This window comes from Bombina bombina, chromosome 2 (genome assembly GCF_027579735.1).
Source record: "Bombina bombina isolate aBomBom1 chromosome 2, aBomBom1.pri, whole genome shotgun sequence".
In the NCBI taxonomy this organism is placed as follows: Eukaryota; Metazoa; Chordata; class Amphibia; order Anura; family Bombinatoridae; genus Bombina; species Bombina bombina.
In genome coordinates, this window is record NC_069500.1 from 838960978 (window position 1) to 838975516 (window position 14539).

Here is a 14539-nt window from a genome sequence, read left to right on the forward strand (position 1 = left end):
CCGTCTTCACTGTGTTCCATGGTATATCTAATGCCTTGGAAATTCTTTTGTACCCTTCTCCTGACTGATACCTTTTAACAATGAGATCCCTCTGATGCTTTGGAAGCTCTCTGTGGACCATGGCTTTTGCTGTGGGATGCAACTAAGAAAATTTCAGGAAAGACCACATTATTTTAGTTTTTTGTTTTCTTCCCTCCACCTAAAAGATTTCAGTTTGTTTTTCAATTGAGTTGAGTTGTACAGTTTATAAGTCACATTAAAGGTGGAAAAAGTTCTGAAATTATTTATTTGTCTCATTTTTTTACATCACAGAAACCCGACATTTTAACAGGGGTGTGTAGACTTTTATATCCACTGTGTGTGTATATGTACATATATATATATATATATATATATATATATATATATATATATATATATATATATATATATGTGTGCGTGTGTGTATGTATGTATGTATAATTAATATATTTGTAATCATCATGTAAATACTTTTTCACAAGAGGGGGCTGCAAAAAACTTTGTCCCTTTTGCTTTTATATTCAGTTACTAAATATCAATTAATAATAAATGAGTATGTGTGTGTGTGTGTGTGTGTGTGTACACATATATACACACACACACAGATATATACATATACACACATACATACAGAGAGACGTGCACTCACAGGAATGAACAACTGGCTCAATACCATTGTTAGCCTGTTCTATGGCGATTTAACACCTGGATGCAGCTTTTTGGCACAGTAATGCTTTTCACGGAGTAGAACTTTCCTGTAGTATATCAGTCTGATCACGCCTATTACGGTCAGTCCAGCGTCGAAATACCAGGCAATTCTTCTCCTAACAAGGAACACAGCAACCCCAGACGATCGTTTCGGCCTTCATTGGGTCTCGTCAGTGAGGTGTAGCAGTATTCCTCTAAGCACACTGAGCAAGGAGTCCACATCTGGTTTCCCCTTTTTCCCATAGGAAGACTGAAAACATACAGAGAGAAGCACACTCACAGGAACGAACAGCCGACTCAATACCATTGTTAGCCTGTTCTATGGCGATTTACCACCTGGGTGCAGCTTCTTTTAGCCCAGTAATGCTTTTCACATAGAAGAGCTTTCCTGTAGTATATCAGTCTGATCCCGCCTATTACGGTCAGTCCAGCACCAAAATACCAGGCAATTCCTCTCTGAAAAAGGAACACAGCAAACCCAGACAATCGTTTCGGCCTTCATTGGGCCTCGTTAGGGAGGTGTAGCCATATTCCTCTAAGCACACTGAGCAAGGAGTCCACGTCTGGTTGCCCCTTTTTCCCATAGGGAGATTAAATACATACAGAGAGAAGTGTATATGTATATATATATATATATATATATATATATATATATATATATATATATATATATATATATATATATATATATATATATATATATATAGAAGCTTCGATTAAGTGCACTCTCACTGGCCAACCCAGACACAGACCAGGGTGCTTAATGGGCTGAACAATCTGAATAGGAATAAGCACTCACTGGATTTCAAAACAACAAATATTTATTTGGCAGTGACGTTTCGGGGCATTCACCCCTTCCTCAGACCAGTCTGAGGAAGGGGTGAATGCCCCGAAACGTCACTGCCAAATAAATATTTGTTGTTTTGAAATCCAGTGAGTGCTTATTCCTATTCAGATTATATATATATATATATATATATATATATATATATATATATATATATATATATATATTTATATATATATACACACATACACACACACACATATATACATACTTACATACACATATACATACACACGCACAAAGATATGTGTGAATATATTTATTTATTTAGCATGGTGTCTACTAGGTTTCATAAAACAGAGAACAAAACTGTCATCTAATGATGCAAATGCTTTTAGTCAGGATTTGACAGGCCAGTTTCACAACAGCAACATAATAACAGTTAAATACACTCAAGTTACATTGGAATTCTTTGTTTGTAAACATCCATTGATTGCACAAATCTACCTCCTAGTGTCAGACACCAGTTAAAAAAAAGAAAAGACTGCTGAATACAATTGGAAATCATTGTAATAGAACGCTGGATTAAGAACCAGTTAAAAGGTACAAAAATAGCCAAATTACAAAACTCTTATTTTTGCTGCTCTTTTTTTCTGTGCTTTTGAAAAGACACCAACAACAAAAAGAAAAAAGCACTTGGAACAATGATACCTTACAGTAAAGATCACAGGATTATAAAAAAAATGTATACCCTTAAATAACTTTACCCTTCACCTGCTCTCAAGCCAAGGCCCAGTAAGCCTTTGAGCAGCTGCAGTGTGCCCTAGAGAAGGGGTCGGAAAACTCTTTCTGTTCATGTCCAGACAGTAAATATTTTAGGATTTGCAGACCAAGAGGCAAAAATTAAAGTGAATGTCAAGTTTCATGAATCAGTGCCCAGTTTTTTAAAAAAAACTATTAAATGGGACACTCAATTAAATTAATCTTTCATTATTCAGATAGAGCATGCAATTTTAAACAACTTTCCAATTTATTTCCATTAACAAAATGTGCACAGTCTTTTTATATTTTAACTTTTTGAGTCACCAGCTCCTACTGAGCATGTGCACGAATAAGTGTGTATGCATTTGTGAATGGCTGATTGCTGTCACATGGTAAGTGTATGCATTTGTGATTGGCTGATGGCTGTCACATGGTACAGGGGCAGTGGAAAAAGACATAACTTAAAATTGTCAGAAATAAAAATCTAATACTCATTTGAAGTTCAGACTAAGTGCTATTGCATTGTCTTGTTATCTTACATAATTATGCAAATCTACATTGTTGACTGTTCCTTTAAAAACAGGGGCACTTTCATTCATGAAAGTTTACATTGCACTGGATTTTACAAATACTTAGCTTCTCCTGAAACGCTGGATCGCCGATTGCCCCGCCTGCTTCTTCCTGCTGTACTTGCACAGCAATGACGAGAGAGAGCTGATTTTGTCATTGCTGACGAAGTACAGAGGAGCTGCAGGCGTGGGATCGGCGATCCAGCGTTTCAGGAGAAGAAGGTAAGTATTTGTAAAATCCAGTGCAATGTAAACTTTCATGAATGAAAATGCCCCTGTTTTTAATAGTTTTTTTTAAAAGTCGGGCACTTTATCATGAAAGTTGACATTCACTTTAAAAGGGATATGAAACCCAAAATCTCTCTTTCATAATACAGATAGAGCATGCGATTTTAAACAACTTTCTTATTTACTTCTAGTATTAATCTTCTAGTATTAATTTGACTTCATTCTCTTACCAGATAAAATCCGTTCTTTCCTGGCAGGGAGAGTCCACAACTTCATTCATTACTGTTGGGAATATCAACACCTGGCCACCAGGAGGAGGCAGAGATACCCCAGCCAAAGGCTATAACTATCCCTCCCAGTCATTTTGCCGAGGGAACAAGGAAAAGTAGGAGAAACATAAGGGTATAGAGGTGCCATAAAAAAAGAAAAAGGGAGCCGCCCCAAAAAACACTGACGGGGCCGTGGACTCTCCCTGCCAGGAAAGAAAGAAATTTATCTGGTAAGCACAAATTTTGTTTTCTTTCCAAAAGGCAGGGAGAGTCCACAACCCAAAATATTTCTTTCATAATACAGATAGAGCATGCGATTTTAAACAACTTTCTTATTTACTTCTAGTATTAATCTTCTAGTAATAATTTGACTTCATTCTCTTACCAGATAAAATCAGTTCTTTCCTGGCAGGGAGAGTCCACAATTTCATTCATTACTGTTGGGAACCAATACTTAAGGTCTAGAAGACACTGAATGAATAAAAGACGGGAGGGCAAAAGAAGAAATGTGAACCCTAATCTGAGGGCACCATTGCCTCTAACACATTTCTCCCAAAAGCTGCTTCAGCTAAAGCGAAAACATCGAATTTATATCTATAGAGGCTTTGTTCTTAAAAGCCCAGGAGGAAGAAACTTCCCTAGTGGAATGAGCCTTATCCCTCTCAGGATGCTGTTGTCCAGCCTTCCCATAAGCCAAACGGATGATACTCCTCAACCAAAAAGATAAAGAAGTCAAAGTGGCCTTCTGGCCCTTGCGTCTACCAGCATTTAAAACAAAGAAGAGGATTGTCTGAAATCCTTAGTTGCCTGGAGATAAAATGTTAAAGCATGCACAACATCTAAATTGTGAAGCAAACTTTCTTTCGAGGAAGGATTAGGTCAAAGGGAAGGAACAACAATCTCTTGATAGATGTCGCGATCCGAAACCACCTTAGGTAGAAATCCTAACTTGGTAAGTAAAACGGTCTTATCCGCATGGAAAACCAGATAAGGGGGCTCACACTGTAAAGCATAAATCTCAGAGACCCTGCGAGCAGAGGCAATGGTCAACAAAAACAAAACCTTCCCTTATAGAAGTTTAAGATCAACAGAATACAAAGGCTCAAATAGAGCTTGCTGCAAAACACGAAGATCCAAATTAAGGCTCCATGGAGGAGCAACAGGTTTAAAAAAAGGTCTGATTCTAACCAGATCCTGAATAAAGGACTGTAGATCAGGAATGCCTGCTAATCTCTTGTTCAGTAGGACAGATAAGGCAGAAATCTGACCCTTCAGACAACTGGCTGACAGACCCTTTTCCAACCCATCCTGAAGAAAAGCCAGAATTTGAGCAACTCGAATGCCAGGAAAAACCATGCTCCTCACACCAATATAGGTAAGTACGCCACACCCTGTGGTAAATACGGCGAGTAACAGGCTTGCGAGCCTGGATCAGAGTATCTATGATTCTCTCAGAAAAACTTCTTTTGGATAAGACTAGGCGTTCAATTTCCACGCAGTCAGAGAAACAAGATTTTGATGCAGAAATGGTCCATGCATTCGGGACAGTAACCTCCATGGAGGGGAGGACATCCTCACCAGATCTACGAACCATGTTCTTCACAGCCAAGATGGCGCTATTAGAATTACCGGAACTAGTTCCTGCTTTATGCGAGCAATGACTCGAGGTAAGAGAGCCAACAGAGGAAATATATATATATATATATATGAGTCTGAACCTCCATGGAACTGCTAATGCGTCCACCAGTTCCGCCTGAGGATCCTTCAATCTCGACCCATACCTGGGTAGCTTGGTATTGAGACAAGATGCCATGAGGTAGATCTCTGGAACCCCCTCATCGGAGAGTTATCTCAGAGAACACCTCGGGTGTAGAGACCACTAGCCCGGGTGAAATGACTGTCTGCTGAGAAAATCCGCTTCCCAGTTGTCCACTCACGGTATGTGGATCGCTGAAAGAAGACAATTGTGTGATTCCGCCCAATGTAGGATTCGAGCTACTTCCATCATCGCTATAGAACTTCTTGTTACTACCTGATGATTTTATGTTGTCTGATTAAAATCTTATATACCGGGCAGAACAGAGTTGGGGCCATGCTCTCAGAGCATTGTAAATGGCCCGAAGTACCAAGATATTGATTGGAAGAAATGATTCCTCTCGGGACCAAGTCCCATGAGATTTCCTGGGACCCCAGACTGCTCCCAAGCCTTAAAGGCTGGCATCCGTAGTCACAATCTCCCAGGATGGTCTCAAGAAACACGTGCCTAGGGACAGGTGATCTTGACAGAGCCACCAAGAGAGAATCTCTCGTCATATTGTCTAGAACAATCTGTTGAGACAGATTTAAGCAATCTCATTCCATTGCCTCAGCATGCATAATTGTAGAGGTCGAAGATGAAAGCGAGCAAAAGGTATAACGTCCATGGAAGATACCATGAGACCAATCACTTCCATACACTGAGCAACCAAAGGTTTTAGAGTGGCCTGAATGGCTCAACAAGCCAACATCAGTTTGGAACGTCTCCAATTATAGTACCTAGAAAAACAACCCTGGTGGTGGGGATCAGGGAACTCTTCTCTAGATTTATCTTCCATCCGTGTGTCTGAAGGAGACACAGAAGACACTCCGTCTGATATCTTGCTAAAGGAAAAGATAAGGCTTGAACCAAGATATCGTCCAGGTAAGGAGCCAATATGATACCCTGGGATCTGGCCACTGCTAGGAGGACTCCCAGAACCTTTGCAAATATTCTGGGAGCAGTACCTAAGCCAAATAGTAGGGCTATGAACTGGAAATGCTGAAACAGAAATGCAAACCGCAGGAACTGAAAGTGATCCTTGTGGATCGGAACAAAGCTATGCATCCTTTAAATCGATTGTAGTAATGAACTGTCCTTCCTGAATCAAGGGGAGGATGGACCTTATAGTCTCCATTTTGAAAGAGGGAACCCTGAGAAACGTGTTGAGACATTTTAAGTCCAGGATTGGATGGTAAGTCCCTTCCTTCTTTGGAACAACAAAGAGATTTGAGTAAAAAACCAAGACCCCTTTCTAAATGAGTGTCAGGATTATTCCACCTTTATTGTCAAACAGTCTATTCCTCCTTAACAACTGATTAGACAAAATCCCTCACCTGTATAGTCTCCACCTTCCAAACTCCAAGTTGCTGGTTTATTGACACGTATTGTCCTAATCACGTACCCAGCAAATTTTGAAGCCCAGAGTTATCTTATTGCTATCCTAAAGCAAATACCAGGCTCATTTGTGAGCAATCTACTGTGCCTTCTATCTACGGTGAACACATCCACTTTCTCTGCTCCTCCGTAACTCCGGTAAGCCTGCAGCATCACTGTTCTAACATCTCTCCCAGCAGTGACGTCAGACATGGCTGTGCTCTGAAATCCACTCTACTATTGAACTTGCCAGCAATACCGATCGCACCTGAGAATACAGAGTTCTCCAGCTTGCTCGTAAGTTACGAACTGTACATATTCTCTCTACACAGTATTGAATCTAGCTTGGTGCTTAAAGGGACAGTTCACCCAAAAATGTTCTCCCCTTTAAATTGTTCCCAATGATTCATTTTACCTGCTGGAGTGTTTTAAATTGTTTACAAGTAGCTCCTTTACCCCTATTTTGGCATAAATAGCTGATTTAGCCTGTGGTATCCCAACCTATACTGAAGGTTCTATACTGGAGTATATTCTATTAAATAGCCTAAGTAAACACAGCCAGCAGAAGAGATTACACTCTCAGTGGGGGGGCATGCTAGTTAAGTAATAAAATTATTAATTTTCCATTGTTCTCTTTAAGTATTGAGCTTTAATTTTCTAGACAAATATAAGATAAGGAAGCAAGTGTGTGTACATAAAAGTGATAACATAACGAGATCTGATATTACCTGAAGCTCAACCCATTGTAATAGGCTGTGGTTTAAAAGCACAAAACCAGCTACTTCATATACACAAATAAACCTGAAAATGCAATTTCTCATACATTTTATACTCTGCAGCCGGTATAACAAGTCATTGCAAATACATTCATATAAAAACAATTTTACAGTGTACTGTCTGTCCCTTTAAGAGCTATAAAGTTATTAAAGGGACAGTCTAGTCAAAATTAAACTTTCATTATTCAGATAGGACTTGTAATTTTAAGCAACTTTCCAATGTACTTTTATCATCAACTTTGCTTTGTTCACTTGGTATTCTTCTTTGAATCAAAACCTAGGTAGGGTCATATGCTAATTTCTAAGCCCTTGAGGGCTGCATCTTATCAAATGTTTATTAAATTCCTTTTCACAACAAGAGACTGATAAGTTCATGTGGGTCATATAGATAACACTGTGTTAATGCACAGGGAGTTATTTAAGTTCGCACAACACAATGCTAAATTTAAGACAATAGATAATAAACAGTCACAGTCATGTGATCAGGGGGCTGGAAGAAGGTTCTTAGATACAAGGTAATCACAGAGGTAAAAAGTATATTAATATAACTATGTTGGTTATGCAAAACTGGGGAATGGGTAATAAAGGGATTATCTATCATTTAAAACATTAAAATTCTATTGTAGACGGTCCCTTTAACTATCTTCGCTTCTGCCTTTACTTTGTATCTGCTTCAAGTGTGAGCTGCAGTTTGTGGTTATCCTATTTGTGTCTCTTAGCAATCTCCGCTTAATAAGTTTGTCTAAAACTGCCTAATATATCTGCCTTCCATATTTCTGTCATTTATACTTTTGATATATTCTGACCATCATTAGAAGGCTAAAATAAATCAATTACAATAGACCTGTATTACTTATAGCACATTTGGTTAACTTGTATTTAGGAAAAAATAAGCAAGTCATTACAGTGAGGCACTGGGACGATTACTCCCATTGAGGAACAGTCCCGAACACAATCTAAGAAAGCTGCCCTTTTCTCAGGTCTAGTAGACAATCTTGACAGGAGAAATCTGATCCTTGGAGGAACCCTATTTTGTATCCTTGAGATACTACGTCTAACACTCAAGGATCCTGAACATCCTGACCCCAAGCTTCTGCGATGAGAGACAGTCTGCCCCCTACTCTATCCGATCCCGGATCGGTGGGCGCCACTTCATGCAGATTTATTGTCTGTGGGCTTCTTAGTCTGCTTGGGTTTATTCCAAGTCTGGTTTGGTTTTCAAGTGCCCTTGGACTGTTCAGGCTTGGAGGATGATTAAGTCAGTTGGTTCTTGTCTAAACGAAAACTAGAGGACGGCCGTCTCTTAGGTCTAGTTTTCTTATCCTGGGGGAGAAAGGAACCAGTGGAAATGACAAAATATTCTACTTGAATAGTAAAGAGAGAATTCTAGACTTAGATACCATGTCAGCAGACCCAGATGAGACCTTGGCATTCTGACAGACAATCTGCATATTAGCATCACAAATAAAAAAAATTGGCTATTTTTAGAGCCTTGATCTTATCCTGAATATCCTCCAGTGAGGATTCAACTTCAATTAATTCTGATAAAGAGTCACACCAATATGTTTCCGCACCTGCAACTGCGGCAGCTGGTTAAAACAGGAGACCCATATGTTGAAACATCCTTTTTAAGTAACTCAAGTTTCTTGTCCATAGGATCCCTAAAAGAGAGTGGAAATGGCTCCATCCACCTTAGAAATGGAGCTCCACAGCTCCAGATGAGATTCAGGGACTGAAAACATTTTTTTAAAGGTTACAGGAGGAGAGAAAGGAGTACCAATCCTCTCCCATTCTTTTGCAATAATGTTTGCCAAGCAGACTGGAACCGGGAAGGTTTCTGGAACCTTCTTTTCCTCATAGACCCTATATCTATCTTAGGAAACTTAGGTTTCTCAGTAAGCTAAGCTTCTGGGACTTCTGGGGTAGATAAAACCTCCTTCAACAGAAAACGGAGGTGCTTAATTCTAAATCTGAAGTTAGACTCCTCAGAGGTAGGAGTTTTTTTTTTCCTGAAACCTCTGACTCTGAAAGCTCACCTTCTGATGCAACAGAGGTTAACTCATCCTCAGAAATATGAGGCAGACTGGCTAACTCAGACTGAAGTGAAGGGCTATCCCCCAATCAGCAGAACTATGCTTAACCTTTCTCTTACGTTTCCCAGACTTGAGTTGTGAAGTAAAATCTGCTGGCAATAAACCACCTCCAGCAGGAGTTACAGGTGCGCCACGGGGAACTGCTTGTGATATAGGGTTAAAAGGGAACTGCGGTACAAGAATAGGCATCTCTTGGAAAACAGAGTCCTGAGAGGTGGATGGCTCAGAGAGAAAAAGCTTACCAGAAGGATTAACAGTTTTAGACCCCTTCTTAGCTTTTAAAACATCACCTAGGCAGATAGAGCAAAATTGTGCAGGGGGGCAAACCATAGTCTCCTCACAATATAAACATTTATTATGTATAGAGATAGTTGAGCAAGACCCCTCTGAGGGGTTAATGTCAGTGTCCCCCATAGCAGGATAACGTATCTCAACACACGTCCAATACAAAACTTTAATTACCAAGAGTGACACCTCTACCTGCAGCCTTGGCTGAGCTACTTACCACCTCCCAGATTCTACAGGACTGACTTCGATATCTCCCTGCAGCAACGAACCTCCCTGCTGTAGCGGTACAGGAACAAGAGGAAACTGTGCCCGGTCATACGGTGCACAAGTCAGGGATCGCCCTTACTCTAGTCAAAAGTGCGCAAAGCTAATATCAGCTGTGCATCGCTGAAAATCTTCCATCTGCCATCCTAATAAAAAAAACTCTCATTAGCCAGGCCCCATACACAAAGTGCTCCGTTGGCCAAAAGAGCTAAGCAGCACACAATTTCTTCCCCAACTGCTCATAATATCCACCTCAACTACGGAGGAGATTGTCCCCAGATCCGTTAGAGTCTTCAATCAGTGTCACACTGTGACTATTAGGTTTATACATAGACCTAGGTATATTTTCCATATGAAAACATTAAAAGGACTTAGCCTCCAGGATCGGCGCAGCGGAGCAGACACAGTGTCTCAAGGTGTGACAATCTCTTTAACGTTGTCTGACAGTGACCTGAATGAAATAAAGGGAAACAGTGTAAAACGCTAACACTGGTTCCCCAAGGGGTTGTTAGATCAAATAGCTAGATATTACACAGAGCACAATCCCTGCCGCATCCAGCTGCTAACCTTCACCACTACTCTCACTGAGAGATTTACATGGTTACTTAAAGAAACTCCATCCTCTCTTTAAGGGAAAATACCCATTAAAGGACCATTAAAGGACTCTTCTAACACTTTCTCTGCCACCTCCTTTAGTGACAAAAGGCAAAGAATGACTGGGGGGAAAGGGTAAGTGGGAGGGATATTTATAGCCTTTGGCTGGGTGTCTTTGCCTCCTCCTGATGGCCAAGTGTTGATATTACCAACAGCAATGAATGAAGTTGTGGACTCCCTCTGCCTTTGGAAAGAAAAGCAGGTAGATATGCTCAGGAGCCGGCTCATTTCTGGAGCACTATATGGCAGCAGTATTGTAAGAATGTTATCCATTTGCAAGAGCACTAGAGGGCAGCACTATTACTTGCCATGAAGTGTTCCAGATGCCTACCTAGGTATCTCAAAACACAGAACATCATGGGAACAAAGCAAATTTGATAATAAAAGTTAAAAAAAAAAGCTCTGTCTGAATAACAAAAGAAAATTTTTGGGTGTCATATCCCTTTAAGGATATTATAACAAGAGCTAAAAAATATTTCAACACATTTTTATTGACAAAATAAAGAATGCCGCACATATGAGTCACTTAGAAAAGTACTTTGGTTGCATCCTCATTTTCCTTTTTTTTTATTATTGTGAAGAAATTCTGCTGTGAATAAAAATAAAATGTATGCTTACCTGATAAATTTCTTTCTTTGCGGACATGGAAAGTCCACAACGTCATTCCAATTACTAGTGGGATATTCACTCCTGGCCAGCAGGAGGCGGCAAAGAGCATCCCAGCCAAGCTGTTAAGTGTCATTTTCCTTACCCATAACCCCCAGTCATTCAGTCAAAGGGAAATGGAAAAAGAAGATAACAAAAAGGTGTAGAGGTGCCCGAGGTTTAGTAAAACATTACTGTCTAATCTGAAGGGTGGGGTGGTGGACTCTCCATGTACGGAAAGAAAGAAATTTATCAGGTAAGCATAAATTTTCTTTTCTTTCCTAAGACATGGAGTGTCCACGATGTCATTCCAATTACTAGTGGGAACCAATACCCAAGTTAGAGGACATGGAATAAACAGGGAGGGAGAACAAGACAACTAGACCTAAACAGAAAGCACCACCGCTTGAAGAACCGTTCTCCCAAAAGAGGCCTCAGCCGAGGCAAAAGTATCAAATTTGTAAAATTTGTAAAAAGTATGCAGAGAGGACCATGTTGACGCCTTACAAATCTGTACCACAGAAGCTTCATTTTTGAAAGCCCAAAAAGAAGAGACAGCCCTAGTGGAATGAGCCATAATTCTCTCAGGAGGCTGCTGTCCAGCAGTCTCATAAGCAAAACGATAAGCCTTCTGACCCTTATGCTTTCCAGAGTAACAAACAGGGCAGAAGACTGGCAAAAATCCTTAGTAGCCTGTAGGTAAAATTTGAGAGCACGCACAACATCCAAGTTATGCAACAGACGTTCTTTATGAGAAGAAGGATTAGGACAGAGAGAAGGAACAACAATTTCCGGATTAATATTTCTATCTGAAACCACCTTAGGGAGAAAAAACAATTTAGTACGAAGGACCACCTTATCCACATGAATAATAAGCTAAGGCGAATCGCATTGCAAAGCCGAGAGTTCGGAAACTCTCAGAGCAGAATAGCGATAAGAAACCAAACCTTCCAAGATAACAGCTTAATATCTATGGAATGTACTTTAACTACCTGCATAACAGTCTATAAAATGTTTGTAAAGTATATTAAATATAACTACACTCAGTAAGTCTCTATGGTTTTATTACCAGCCAGTGAACAGTTTGTACTTGTAGTGTGAGCTCTGACACTTTCCTGGAACAGGAAACACTTCAACAGAGGAAGGAACATCATAGTATTTGTTAGGTTTTCTAGATTTCTTAGGGTTGACAGCGACAGAAGAATCAGAGTCGTCCAAAGTAGCCAGTACCTCCTTTTGCAGTAAACAAAGGTGCTCAAGCTTTAATCTGAAATTTGCTTCTTCAGAATCAGATTTATACTGTCCGAATTTGAGATTTTACCCTCAGAAGCTACCGAGGTATCCTCCTCATCAGACTTATGAGGGAGGTCATCCTGCCGAGCAGCACACGGGACAGACACCTTTCACAAAAAAAAAAAAAAAAAGTTTAGATTTCCTCTTGCACTTCCCCATCATTGGGAAAAGCAGATAAAGCTGCAGATACCACAGAAGATATCTGTGCGGCAAAATCTATTGGCAAATAAACTCCTCCAGGAGGCTGAGAGGAATTGCAGGGCACTGTATGTGAAGCCGTTGAGGCTTAGGAAGTGTGAGGAGAAAGCTGTGGCACTGCCTGGACAGCATCATCCTGAGAGACATTAAGCTCAGAAACAAGTAATTTGTCTTTACATTTTAAAGCTTTTTCTAAATATGAGGAACAAAATTGCATAGGTAAGACAATTTGGGTCTCTAAACATAATAAGCATTTATCAAAAGGAACAGACTCCTGTTCATTATCCATGGTTGATAAAGGCCCAACAAGTAAGGTATGTCACTTTAAGAAAAAAAGTTTTCTTCAAAACGCTAGGCAAATAAATAGAAAATACACCTCTACACCTCAGAAGCTGAGGTGACCTACCGTAACCTTCAGGGATTGAACAAACCAAGGACTCTCCAGTCGGCCAGATGATGTCTCATAGCCGCAACGAAGAGAAAATCACAGAAATGACACCGCTCTCAGAAGCGGAAGATCAGGAGGTCACCTGAGCGGCATCAAAAGAAACTGTGCAATAAGAAAAAAAGTGCATGTTTCATACTCTGAAGTGAAAAACGGATTAACCGTTTAAAACATTCCCCACATTAATGTTTAATAATATTATTAATGTTATGAAATTAAAATCATATAGCCGTAAGGTTAGAGGCCCTCTCAAACCTATAAGGAAGGCCGTTAACCCTATAGTCTCTTTTCACATACAAATAGTGCCTGAAAACTGCCCCAAACAATCCTTACTAAAGGATTATAATGTCCCATGAAATTAATGCAGAATTAAAATAGATAATGCAAGTCTCCAGTTCCTAGAAGACAAAAGCACTTACCTGCAAATCTAGCTGTCGGGCAGGAACACAGCTCACAAGGCGTGAAAGGATACATACTCTTTACAGAGACCTGTAGAAAAAGAAAGAACAGAGTAACCAACTCTGGCTTTCTATACCGAGGGCAGCAAATATGTTAGAAAACAAAGCAAAGGCCGTCTTGCCACTTTCTAACTGCTTAAAAGCCACCACTACTCTTACTCAAGAGTTTGACGTGGACACAGCTAAACCCAAATCCTTGCTTGCAAGGAAAAGAACCTGAAAATGTAATAAATAGCTTCAGACACCAACTTCACGTTCTCCATTGACAGAGGCAAAGAGAATGACTGGGGGTTATGGGTAAGGGAAGTGACATTTAACAGCTTTGATGGGGTGCTCTTTCCTCCTGCTGGCCAAGAGTGAATATCTCACTAGTAATTGGAACGACGTTGTGGACTCTCCATGTCTTAGGAAAGAAAACAGTTTTTAATTTTCTTACGTTTGCATTCGTTTAAGTGGGTGATATTGTCTCAACCTATATTGTAGCGAACCACACAACAGCGCAAAGCATTGAGGGGGTGCAACATACGGTCTCTGTGGCAGCTACTCCTTTATGCTATTGTAGCATGACAGCAGCCATAGGCAATACATACATGAAAGAGAGTGGCCGTTTTCTAATAAAACTATTTATTGACACTAAAACTTGAATTCCATAACATTTTTACGTGTCATGAAACATTCTTTTTTTTTTTTAAATCTCCAAGCATTTAAAATGAAACACACATTCTTAACTTGAGGGCCACACAAATAGGTAATGGGCCGGATTTGGCCCTCAGGCCACAGTTTGCCTACCCTTCCCTAGAGTGTCAGAGCTCACACTACAAGTACAAACTGTTCACTGGCTGGTAATAAAACCATAGAGACTTACTGAGTGTAGTTATATTTAATATACTTTACAAACATTTTATAGAC

General features: G+C 40.0%; 1 protein-coding gene across 7 annotated transcripts in view; it reads right to left on the reverse strand.

Moving 5' to 3' along the window:
- Window positions 1-14539, reverse strand: part of PTPRS (protein tyrosine phosphatase receptor type S) — a 408837-nt gene that overhangs the window by 236937 nt on the left and 157361 nt on the right. The gene's annotated exons all lie outside the window — the stretch shown is intronic.